Raw genomic sequence first — 13,854 nt, 5'->3', positions numbered from 1 at the left:
TGACTAATGCCCCAAGAGTTTCTGCCACCTTTATTACTCATCTTAAAATGTAAGGATTTTAGCCTTTTTTATATTTCCTCTATCCAGCACTGATCATAACTTGCAGCTGAGAACTTTATTGCATTAGTGTTTTGTGATTGAATTATGAATTTACAAACAAAATCATGGAGCGATAAAACAAAGTGGTGAAGGAAAGAGCACATACCTTCAGTTTGTGCTTGTGAAATGAAAATCTTTTTAAAAGTGATCATTAGCCCATCAAGTCAATAGTAATGTGGGCCCCTCATCAAAGCTGGCCCAGTCTTGTTTCCCTGTTACTGAAGTCTCTTTCTTATAATTTAAGAATTTAGATCAATTTAATAAACATCTCAAAGAAATAAAAGGTTCATGTTTCAGGGCAATTCTAAATTTTTGTACTGAGTGGTCCCTCGTGTGCTGTTGATCTGCCTTTTGCCCCCTCAGATTTGGGGCAGCATGGTGGCTCAGTGGTTAGCACTGCTGCCTTGCAGCACCAGGGACCTGGATTCAATTCTAGCCTCTGGCGACTGTCTGTTTGGAGTTTGCATATTCTTCCTGTGTCTGCATGGGTTTCCTCTGGGTGCTCTGGTTTCCTCCCACAATCCAAAAGATGTGCAGGCTAGGTGAATTGGCCGTGCTAAATTGCCCATAGTGTAGGTTATTAGTCAGGGGTAAATGTAGGGAAATTGGTCTGGGTGGGTTACTCTTTGGAGGGTCGGTATGGACTTGTTGGTCCGAAGAGCCTGTTTCCACACTGTAGGGATTCTAATTCTTAAAAAAAAATTCAAAAAGAAATGCAGCAACGTCTTGTGCATGAAAGCACAATGTTTGAGTATGATCGTTTCCAGACTGTAAATTGCAAACACCTAAACCAGCCAGGAAACAGGAGGAAACAGTACAGAATATATAAGTCAAGGTGGGATCTATAAATAAATTAACGTAACAAACCATTTCTGTCTCATGAGCACGGCATCAAGCTACATTTTACTGGGATCATCAGACCTCCATGAAATAATGCATTTTCTGGTGAAATTTTAGGAAAGGCAATAAACTTGCCTCAAAATTTGATATCCAATTGGGACACCAGGTAAATATAGGCAAGAGGAGCTGAATACGGTATAGCCCAAATAAATCTCTCAATTGAGAGCGCTGCTGAGGAAGGCTGGGTAACAACAGTAATGGGGATGCAACGGGGGTGGCATCATCAGCAGGGAAACAGCTGCCACTGCATCAGGTCCAGCGCTATAAGAGATATCAGGAAATTCTCATTTGATGGCAAGTGGCTGACATAGGAATACAAGTAGGTGCTGATAAAGTTGCTAAATCCATGAGGTGTCATGTAATTCCAACACCCAGTTATACAGCCACTTTTCTCAAGTACTCAAATGATGACATGGTGGTTACCTGTTGACATTAAAAGATTGTTTTGTAGAGGAAGTGCTAACAAATAGTACTTTTGACAACCTGAAATTGGGTTGCTGGCAGCACAACCCACTCCTAAGAAAAATGGCTGGAGTCAGAGATACATCAGCAAAGTAAACCCCCATCCTACAAGAGGCTGTGAAAATGCCTGCTCTGTACTTTCCCATTAAGGGAATAAAGAAGAAAGAAATTGGGTCTGTGCCAGCTATGTCAAGAAAAAACTCCTAGCGAATTGACATCAGCTTTTCAACTGTATCCATTTTTAAAAAATTTTCCATTGATTTGAATTATATTGTGAAGTTTAATTCCAATACAAATAAAAGCAATAATGAGACTGGGACCCAAAAACAGAAGTTGCTGGAAAAGCTCAGCAGGTCTGGCAGCATCTGAGGTGAGAAATTAGAGTTAAAGTTTTGGATCCAGTGACCCTCAGTGAGACTAGGAAGCCAAAATTCAAAAAGAATTTAAGTTTGCATTCCTGAGAGTGACAGTGGAAAGAAGATTGAATGATGTGGTAAATCAACGATGGATTCATTGTGAACCTATTTTTGGACTGCTAGCTTTGACCAATCATCATTAGCTAAAGGACAGAAAGACCAGGGAAATGAGAACTAGAAAACAAAGGGATTAAGTTCAAAAGTTATATTTTGTGAAGGTTTTAACGCTAATATTCAGACCAATGATTTAGTGTGTTCAGAAGAAAAATGATGTGTTGTTTTACCAGCTTGGGTTGAATCACATGGTAACAATCTCAAACTTGTTTTGATTTCATTCTTGCCCTGAATTTTCTATCTTCCTCAGTTTCTTGACAGAAATTCTACAGGTAATTCCATCTATGATGACCTTGGGAATAAGTTTACATTTTTTTAAAAAACTCTTTCTGATTTTATTAAAATGCCTGGCTTCACTTAAAGCAATGACTTGCCTGTCCTGTCCATAGATGCCTAGTGAATTTTCCATTTCTGTTCTAAATCCTTAATGGCGAGCAACACAAGCCCAGTGGAGGATGGAAATGTTCTATCGTTGTTATATAATCACAGGCATAAGGTATTGGAACAGGAATAGATCATTCAGTCATTTTGAGTCTGCTCTGTCACTCAACAGGAAGATGGCTGACCTGATATTTCTAAACTTCATTTCCCACTCTCTTCCTGATTAAAACTCTGTCCATCCCAGCCTTGAGTATACTTAACGACCCAGCCTTTACAACCCTATGTGATAAAGAATTCCATAGATTCACTATCCTCTGGGAGAAGAAATTCCTCATCATCTCCAGCTTAAATTGGTACCCCTTTATCCTGAGTCCATGCCCTCTGGTCCTGGACTCTCCCATGAGGGGGATACTATTTACCCTGTCAAGCTCCTTAAGAATCCTATAGGTTTCAATGAAATCACCTCTCATTCTTCTAAACACCAGGGAGTGAAGTCCAACTTACTTAGCCTTTCCTCATAAGACAATCTCTCTATGTGGAATCATCCTCTTGAACCTTCTTTGAATTACCTCCAAAGAAGTAATGCCTCCTAAATTAAGGGGACCAAACTGCTCAGAGTACCCAAGATATGGCCTCATTACATCTTCTACAGTTGCAGTAAGACTTCCCTACTCTTATACTCCAACCCTCTTGAAACAAGAACCAACATTATACCTTGGGAATCCTCTACATTAGGGAGACGAAGATGCCAACTTGTGGAAAGTTTCAGAGAACATATCTGTGGCGCACACCAAACAACCCCACTGTCCAGTGGCCAACCACATCAACTCGCCCTCACACTCCACCAAGGACAGGCAATCCTGAGCTGCCTCCACTGCCAAATCCAAGCCACCTGAGGACTGGAGGAAGAATGCTTCATCTTCCACCTTGGGACACTTCAACCACATGGCATCAACACTAACTTCACTAGTTTCCAAATTTTGTCTCCCCCACCTCTTCCCAGATTCAACTCGGCACCAGCCTCTTGAATTGTCCAACCTGTCCATCTTCCTTCCCACCTATCTGCTCTACCCTCCTCTCTGACCTACCATCATCACTCCCACGTTCATGTATTTATCACCTTCCCAGCTACCTTCTCCACATACCCATCCCCACCCTCTTATTTATCTCAGCAACCCCTCCCTCCATTCCTAATGAAGCGCTTTTGCTCAAAACATTGATTCTCCTGCTCCTTGGTTGCTGCCTGACCGGCTGTGGTTTTGCAGCGCCATGCTTTTCAACTCCAGCATTCCATGAGCCTCTGTAATTACCTGCTGCTCCTATGTGCTGGCTTTGTGTTTCAGACACAAGTCCCCGCAAGTGCCTTTGTGCTGCAGCTTTCTGCAGTTTTTATCTATTTAAAGAATTGTTCCCACCTCACCCCTCACTGCACCAAGTGCTCTTATTCACCGAATTCTTTGAGTTAAGGTCTCTATTGTACTCCTAATCAATCAATCTGGACTTAACACTAGAAATAAGCAGACCTCCTGTATTTACTGTATAGTGACAAAATTGCAAAGACCAAATGATAGGGCCCTGCATACCCAATTGCTTGATTAATTAACTGTGTAGCTGTCAGTAATAAGCAGATGGTTCGAGTTAAATTCAGTGCTACATGCAATCTTGACTAGAGTTTAGAATTTTCACTGACTTAAAACTAATTCAGAAAATAAAGTTCAGAGTCATGAGTCAATTTTAACAATGGGGAAAAATATTTCAAAAACAAATCTATCTGATGTTTCCCACACTTGCTAAATATATGTAGACTGATGAAGTGTGTTGGCGTTAAACTAAGCAGAAGAAATAGAATGTGGGAAAATGTGAAGGTTCACTAGGTTGATCCCAGGTGTGAAGGGACCTTTGGATCCTTGCCATAGAGGCTATGGGAGCAAAGTCCTTCTATATATTTAAGGCTGAAAAAGATTCATGACCAGTAGGGAATCAAGGGTTATAGGGAAACTCAGAAAACTGGACATGAGGAATATTGATTCAGCTGTGATCATATTAAAAGGCAGAGAAGGCTTGAGGGATTAAATGAACTGCATCTGTTCCTATTTCTTATGGCCTTAGGGGGGGTGCTCTGGTCTTTCAAGAAATGAGGGGTGGCCGAAGAGAGGCAGTGTGAGACAGCAAGGCTGGAGAGGTGTAATACAAAGGCATTAGGCATACAGTTAGGTGATTGGTTGGTGAATTTTAAGGTTTTGTATTTTCCTTTCTAACGATTCCACAATTTTTAGTTTTCAGGATCTAACCAGTTTCTCTTCATGATGGATAGAGTAAACAGCTGAGGTCTTTTCCCTGGGGTGAGGGAGTCCAAAACTAGAGGACATAGGTTTAAGGTGAGAGGGGAAAGATTTAAAAGGGAACAAAGGTGCAACTTTTTCACGCAGAGGGTGGTACGGTATGGAATGAGCTGCCAGAGGAAATGATGGATGCTGGTACAATTACAGCATTTAAAAAGCATCTGAATGGGTATATGAATAGGAAGGGTTTAAAGGGTTTTGGGCAAAATACTGGCAATATCTGTTCGACATGGATGAGTTGAACTAAAAGGTCTGTTTCCATGCTGTACAGCTCTATGACTTCTCTCAACTTCACCTGATCTATCTCTGACCATTCCCTTCCTTGACCTCACTGTTTCTATTTCTGAGGATTGGTTGTCCCCCAGTGTCACTACCAACCTACTGACTCCCACAGTTACCTCCACTAAACTACCTCACACCTTGCAAGGATTCTATTCAATTCCATTCTCCCAGTTTCTCTGCCTCCATTGCATCTGTTCTGATAATATCATCTTTCACTGGGTTGCCTCTGACAGGACTTCCCTTTGCCTCAACTGAGACTCTGCTGCTCCATGACCCCCAGCCTGTTGTTGAAAGAGTCTTTAGCTGTGTTCAACATATCTCTGATACTTGTGCCCTCAACCCTTCCCCTCCTCCTCAGAACAACAATAGGGTTCTCCTTGCCTTTAGTCTCTACCCCACTAGTCTTTCATTCAAAGCGTAATTCTTTGTCATTTCTACCACCTCCACCAGAATACCACCAGTAAAGGTGTCTTCCTATCCCCTCCACTGTTAGCATACCACAGGGACTGTTCTTTTCGTGATATGTTGGTCCACTCCTTCATCACTGCTAACGCTTCCTCCTTCCCCCAGGGCACCTTCCCATGCAAGCACAGAAGTATTATACTTGCCTGTTCACTTCCTCCTTACTCATGGTCCAAGGCCCTAAACACATTCCTGGAAAGCAGTATTTTGCTTGTACTTCTTTCAGTCTAATCACCTGTCTTTGCTACTCACAGTGTGGTCTTCTTTACGTTGATAAGAACAAATACAGAGAGGGTGGCCACTTTATGGAACACATCCACTCTGTCCTGAGGAATGAGCTTGACCTCCAGTCGCTTGCCATCTCAATAAACCACCTTACTGTCATGGAATGCTGCAATGTTCCAATGACGCTCAGCGCAAATTCAAGGAACAGCACTTCATTTTCTGATTAGGCACTTCGTAGCCTCTCCTGCTTAATATTTAGTTTTACAGCCTCAGAGGATGGCCTAGGTGCCCCACCCCACCGTCATAACAGCTTTTACTCATTCGAGGTTTGTTTGCTTTACTTTCACTTGAGAAGTCCCATTCTCTTACTTTTGTGCCTTAACTTATATCCATTTACATCTCTTTGTTTCTTTCACAACCATAACTATCCCATTGTCTTTTGTACCGAGCCTATCTGTTCCCTTTGCTCCCTCCTCCATCCATAGCAAACATCTTAAAAATGAACATTTTCCAATCCATTTCTGTTCTGAATAAGTCAACCCGAAGTTGAAACATTGATTCTGTGACTTGCTACAAATGCTGCACTTGCTGCTGAGTTTCTCCAACATTCAGTGTTTTAATTTTCCAGCATTTGAGCTATTTTGTTTTTATTTGGTAAAATAAGGTGAGTCTAAGAAATGACAGAGTAAGGCATTTAGATAGAAATGATCCTCTTGGGCAGATATAGCATGGATTCATGAAGGGCAAGCCATGCTTTACTAATCTACTGGAATTCTATGAAGACATTATGAGCAAAGTGGACAACGGGGGACCCAGGAGATGTGGTATATCTAGATTTCCAAAAGACCTTTGACAAGGTGCTGCACAAAAGGCTGCTGCATAAGATAAAGATACAAGGTGTTTCTGGCAATGTAATAGCATGGATAGAGGATTGTTGATTAACAGGAGGCAAAGAGTAGGGATAAATGAGTGCTTTTCTGGTTGGCGTGCCTCAGGGATCAGTGTTGGGATCACAATTATTCACAATTTACATAGATGATTTGGAGTTGGAGACCACGTGAAGTGTGTCAAAGTTTACAGATGACACTAAGATGAGTGGTAGAGCAAAGCGTACAGTGGACTGTGAACTTTGCAAAGGGAAATAGATGGTTCAAGTGAGTCGGCAATTGGAGATGGAGTATAATGTTAATAAATGTAAAGTCAGCCATTTTGGTAGGAATAGCAGTAAAAAAAAATTACTACGTGAATGGTAAAATAAAATGCAGTATGCTGGTGTGTAGCGGGATCTGGGAGTCCTTGTGCATGAATCACAGAAGGTTGGCTGCAAATGCAACAGGTCATTAAGAAGGCAAATGAAATTTTGTCCTTCATTGCTAAAGGGATTGAGTTTAAAAGCAGGGACGTTATGTTACAGCTGTACAGGGTGCTGGTGAGGCCACACCTGGAGTACTGTGTGCAGTTTTGGTCTCCTTACTTGAGAAAGGATGTACTGGCACTGGAGAATGCTCATGAGGTTGATTCCGGAGCTGAGTGGGTTAGCATAAGAGGAAAGACAGAGTAGACTGGGATTATATTCATTGGAATTTAGAAGATTGAGGGGGATCTTATAGAAACATATAAGAGGTGTGGCCTTTTTAGTCAAGGACCGTATAACAGTGGTTAAGAGAACTTTTGATGAGGACTCGTCTATTGAGATAGTATGGGCTGAGGTTAGAAACAGGAGAGGGGAGGTCACACTGCTGGGAGTTTTTTATAGGCCTCCACAGAGTTCCACAGATGTAGAGGAGAGGATCGGCAAAATGATTCTGGGTAGGAGTGAAAGGAACAGGGTGGTCATCATGGGGGACCTTAACTTCCCCAACATTGACTGGAAATGCTATTCCTGATGAAAGGCTTTTGCCCGAAACGTCGATTTTCCTGCTCCTTGGATGCTGCCTGACCTGCTGTGCTTTTCCAGCACGACTCTAATCTGGAAATGCTACAACTCGAGTACGTCGGATGGATCAGTTTTTGTCCAATGTGTGCAGGAGGGTTTCCTGACACAGTATGTCGAAGGTCCAACAAGAGGGGAGGCCACACTGGATCTGGTGCTTGTCAATGAGCCAGGTTTGATTTAGTGGTAGGTGAGCACTTTGGAGAGAGTGACCATAATTAGGTTACATTTAGTTTACCAATGGAAAGGGATAGGGAAATGTGGTTTACTACGGAATTTGCATCTCTTCTTAAGTGGAAGAAGGAGGCTTATGTGACGATGAGACAAGATAGTTCAGATGAAGTGATACAGCATTACAGATTAGCTAGGAAGGATTTAAAGAGGGAGTCAAAAAGGGCAAAGAGAGGACATGAGCAGTCTTTAGCAAATAGAATAAAGGAGAACCCTAAAGCTTTCTATAGGTGTGTGAGGAATAAAAGGTTGACTAGGGTAGGAATAGGGCCAGTCAAAGACAGAAGTGGGAAGTTGTGTGTGGACCCCATGGAGATCAGAGAGGTGCTAAATGAATATTTCTCATTGGTTTTCACTCAGGAAAAGGAGAATATTATAGAGGAGAAGAATGAGATATGAGGTAGTAGACTAGAAAGGATCAAGGTTAGTAAGGAAGAGGTATTATCAGTTCTAGAAGGAGTGAAAGTAGACATGTACCCTGGGCCAGATGGGATTTATCCGAGGATTCTCTGGGAAGCTAGGGAGGAGGTGTTAGAGCCTTTGGGTCTTGATCTTTGAGTCGCCGTTGTCTACAGGTTTAGTACCACAGAGCTGTAGGATTGCAAATGTGCCCTTGTTCAGAAAGGGCAGTAAAGGTGACCCAGGTAATTATAGACCAGTAAGCCATACATCTGCTGTTGGAAAAGTTTTTAAAAGGATTATAAGAGATAGGATTTATAATCATCTAGCAGGCAGCAATTTGATTGCAGATAGTCAGTATGGTTTCGTCAAGGGCAGGTCGTGTCTCACAAACCTCATTGAGTTTTTTGAGAAGGTGACCAAGCATATAGATGAGGGTAGGGCAGTTGACATGGTGAGCATGACTTCAGTAAAACCTTTGATAAGGTTCCACATGGTATGCAGGTAGAGAAAGTGCAGAGGCATGGAATTGAGAGTCTCTTTGTAATTTGGATTAAAAACTGGCTTTCTGTAAGAAGGCAGCAAATGGTGATTGATGTAAAATATTCAGTCTGGAGTCCAGTTACTAATGGATCTGTTTTGGGACCATTGCTGTTTGTCATTTTTATAAATGACTTAGACGCAGGCATAGGTGAATAGTTTAGTAAATTTGCAGACGACACTAAAGTCGGTGGAGTGATGGACAGTGTGGAAGAATGTTACAGGTTGCAGGGGGACTTGGATAAACTGCAGAATTGAGCTGAGAGGTGGCAAATGGAGTTCAATGCAGCTAAATGTGAGGTGATTCACTTTGGGAAGAATAACAGGAAGGCAGGGTACTGGATCAATGGAAAGATTCTTGGTAGTGTGGATGTGCAGAGGGATCTTGGAGTCCATGTGCATAGATCCCTGAAAGTTGCCACCCAGGTGGATAGTGCTGTTAAGAAGGCATACTGCGTATTAGGTTTTATTGGTAGAGGGATTGCGTTCCTGAGCCATAATGTCATGCTGCAACTATACAAATCGCTAGTGCAGCCACACTTGGAATATTATGTACAGTTCTGGTCGCCCCATTACAGGAAGGATGTGGAAGTATTAGAAAAGGTGCAGATGAGATTTACCAGAGTGTTGCCTGGTCTGGAGGGAAGGTCTTATGAGGAAAGCCTGAGAGACTTGGGTTTGTTCTCATTGGAAAGAAGAAGGTTAAGAGGGGATTTGATAGAGACATACAAGATGATCAGAGGATTAGATAGGGTAGACAGTGGAAGTCTTTTTCCTCGGATGATAACATTAGTTTGTACGAGGGGGCATAACTACAAATTGAGAAGTGATAGATTTAAGACAGATATCAGAGGCAGCTTCTTTACTCAGAGAGTGGTAAGGGCGTGGAATGCCCTGCCTGCCAATGTAGTTAACTCAGCCAGATTAGGGAGATTTAATCAATCCTAGGATAAGCACATGGATGATGATGGGATAGTGTAAGGAGATGGGCTTAGATTAGCTCACAGGTCGGTGCAACATCGAGGGCCAAAGGGCCGTTCTGCATTGTATTGTTCTATGTTCTAAGTTCTATTATGGTGAGAATAGATAAGATAGAAGTAGGGAGGATGTTTCCACTGGTGGGTGAAACTAGGACAAGGGGGCATAGCCTCAAAATTAGGGGGAGCAGATTTAAGGCTGAATTGAGGAGGAACTCCTTCACCCAGAGGGTTGTGAATCTATGGAATACCCTGCCCAGTGAAGTGGTTGAGGCTTCCAGAGTAAATGCTTTTAAAGCTAAAATAGATAATTTTTGAACAGTGAAAGAATTCAGTGTTATAGTAAGAGGGTGGGAAAGTGGAGCTGAGGCCATGAAAAGATCGGCCATGATCTTATTGAATGGTGGAGCAGGTTTGAAGGGCCAGCTGGCCTACTCCTGCTTCTAGTTCTTATGTTCTTATGTTGTATGTCAGGACAGCAACATGTGGGAGATGTGATCAGTGAGACTGTGCTGAACAAACGTACCTGCAAAGTGTCAATGAACTGGAGTCTGAGTTGGAAAGACTTAGACACTTAAGTGATGTGGGAGAGACAGCAGGAAATTATAGACTATTTAGCCCAGCATCTGTCATTGGGGAAATTGCTACAGTCCGTTATTAAGGGAGAAACAGCAGGACATTTAGAAAAGCTTATCACAGTCAAGCAATGTCAATGTGGTCAGATGAGAGGCAAATCATGACAAATCTGTAAATTATCCTCAGAGGATTCTTTGGTAAAAGGGAACTGATCGACGTGGTGTATTTTGACTTTCAGAATGCATTCGATAAGGTGCCACTTAAAGTATCATTGCTCGAGATAGGCGCTCACACTATTGGGATAATGCATGAGCAAAGATCTGTTAACACACAGAGGACAGAGTTGGGATTCACGGGACTTCTTTTAGTTTGGAAGCAAGCAACCAGTGGAATGCCATCAGTCCTAGAGATTCGATAATTTACTAACTACATTAATGGCTGGGAAAAGGGTCTGAGTGTAAGGTATCCAATTTTGCTGATGATACAAAAAATAGGTGGGAAGTTGTGTTGTCATGCAGGCATAAGGAATCTGCAAGAGATACAAATAGTTTGAGTATGTGGGCAAAATCAGGCAGATGGAATTTAACATGAATGGTCATGCACTTTAAGAGTAGAATCAAATTGTGGTCTATTTAAATGAAAAGAAAGGTTTTAAAAAATGCAGTTGAGGGGGTGTTGTATGAAACACAACATGTTAGCTTGCACATGCAGCAATATTGAAGTATTTGGGATACTGCTAGTATTAAAGAAGGCAAATGGAGTTTTGACCTTTATTGCTTGGGGTTGGAGTTTAATAGTAGAAAAGTCTTGTTACAACTGTACACAGCATTGGTCAGACCGCACCCGGACTACTTTATACAGTTAAGTCCTCATATTGAAGAAAGGATATACTAGCATTGGAGGCAGTTCAAAATAAATTCACAAGGCTGATTCCTCAGGTTACAGAGTTGATTTATCACAGATGGCTAAACAGGTCAGGGCTTTATTAGAGCTTAGAAGAATGAGGCTGATCATATTGAAATATACAAGCTTCTGAGGGAGTTTGACAGGGTAGTTGTTGAGGAGGTGTTTCCCTGAGTGGAGGATCCTCAAACTAGGAGACAAAGTTGCATAAATGGGGGCACTCATTTCAAATTGAGATGCAAAGGAATTTCTTCTCCTCAGGGTAATGAATGCCTTGAATGCTCTATCCCAGTGGGTTGTGGAGGTTCAATCAATGGAGGAATTTAATGAGGAGATAGGTAGATTTTTGAACTATTGTGGAGTTAGGCACAATGAGGAAATGGCCTGAGAAAGGAGCTGAAGCAAGGGGTAAATCAGCCATGATGTTTTCGAATGGCAGGGCAGACTTGAGGAGCTAGATGGTGTAAATGTACGTTCTAACAGCCTTGTTCCAAATTGGAGTAAAGAGCTAAACCTGAGGAGGCATGAGAGAAACTGCACTTCACATCATGGTGACCGAGCACAATTGGAGACAATCGGAATCAGAAGGGAAACCCTCTGCTGGGTTAGAGCCTTACCCAGTACAAAAGTTACGGTCATTATCTTCTCAGCCACAGGAAATCAGTCAAGAGTTCCACACGGTTGTGCCCTTGGCCCAACCATCATCAGCTGCCGCTTCAATGACTGTCCTTCCATTATAAGGTCAGAAGTGGGCATGTTCTACAAAGATTGTACAATGTTCAGCACCATTCATGACTCCTCAGATACCAAAGCAGTCTGTGTCCAAATGCAACAAGACCTGAACAACATCTAGTACTTGGGCTGGTAAGTGCTAAGTAACACTCACATCACACAAGTGGCAAACAATAACTATCTCAAACAAGAGAGAATGTGACCATCAACCCTTGATATTCAATGACATTTTGATTGTTGAATTCCCTACTGTTAGCATCCTGCAGATTGCCATTGACCAGAAATTGATCTGAACTAATCATATCAAAACTGTGCAAAGGCAAGTCAGAGTCTGGGAATATTGCAGCACTGTCCACCATCTACAAGGCACAGATGAGGAGCTGGTGGAATACTCCTCATTTATCTGAATAAGTGCAACTGCAACAGCATTCAAGGAGCTGAGGACAAAGCACTCTGCTTGATTGGCACTCCATTTAATACCCTAAACATTCACTCCCTGCACTACCGACACATAGCGGCAGCCAAATATATGATGCAGTATAATAACTCACTAAGAAGAACAAGAGTAGCAGATGCATTGGAACAACACTACTTGCATTTTTCTGGCCAAGTCACACACCAACCTGAATAAGGAATGTATCGTTGTTCCTTTTCTGGAACTTCCTGTCTAAGAGCTCTGTGGGTGTACAAATATCATACAGATTGCCGTGGCTCATGAAGGCAGTTCACCATCATCTTCTCAAGGGCATTTAGGGAATGGGCAATAAGTGTTCAGCATGGGGGAGAACTGATTAGTAAGCTGAGGGGGTGTGGCAGGAGGTGACGATAAACAGGAGGTCTCTTTTGCCCATATTTGACCTGATGCCACGAGACTTTACAGGGTTGGGAGTCAGTGTCAAGGACTCCCAGAGGAACTTCCTCCCAAAGTTAGTCACTGAGCTGCACTGCTGAGTGTTGTGTTGGTGAGACAAGACTTGTCTGGGGATCACAATGGTGGTCTGGGGCTTTGTAAGGTGCAAATCCATAAGAATGATTGTCAGACTGTTGCTTGACCGTCCATAAGACAGTACTCCCAATTTTGGCACAAGGCCCCAAATGTTGCTTAGGGTGGTTTTGCATGATCGATTAGATTGTGTGTGTTGGTGTTATTCCCTGTAGCTGGATCAATGTTGGCTGGTCTGTCCAGTTTCATTAGTTTTACCAGACTAGCCTTTAGACACCATTGAGAGATTTGCTATGCCATTTTAGTGGACAGTTAAGAGTCAATGACATTGCACGTACATAGACAACAAAGCAGCATTTAAAGAGAGAATGCAGAGATTGCGAGAGAAGTAACAAAATTAGGAAGGCAACGAGAGACTACAAAACTAATTAATCATAGAACGTTAAACAAACTAGTCAAGTATTCTACACACAAAGCAAGAAGGAAAATAAAATGCTAAATCGGAAAGATGTCCATTAATGTACGTGAGAGGTAATGAGAGAGAAAGATGGCAGAATTATTAAATAGTTATTTCCCTCTTGTATTAATCAGGCATGGAATAGGTAGACAAAGCATTGGATAATAAAATGATTAATTACATAAATGCATTTAAAATTGAAAAGGATGTGTTTTAACCAACAAATCAAACTCAAAGAGGACAATGCCTCTGGTCTGGATAGATTGAATCTATGTATTGAAAATAATCTCAGAAAGAGATAGCAGAAGCATTGCTGCTCTTGTTTATCAATTCAGTAGAAAAAGGGGAAGAGCAAGAGTATTGGTACATTCCTAATGTAACTCGTATTTAGGAAGAGGGATAGAACATACCTAGGGACATATAAATCAATCAATTTAACATAGTGGTTGGAAAAATACTGGAATCCTTGCTTAAGGAAAG

The sequence above is a fragment of the Hemiscyllium ocellatum genome, chromosome 26 (genome assembly GCF_020745735.1).
Source record: "Hemiscyllium ocellatum isolate sHemOce1 chromosome 26, sHemOce1.pat.X.cur, whole genome shotgun sequence".
NCBI classification, from domain to species: domain Eukaryota; kingdom Metazoa; phylum Chordata; class Chondrichthyes; order Orectolobiformes; family Hemiscylliidae; genus Hemiscyllium; species Hemiscyllium ocellatum.
The sequence above is the reverse complement of the archived record's forward strand: the minus strand, read 5'-3'. Positions refer to the sequence as shown.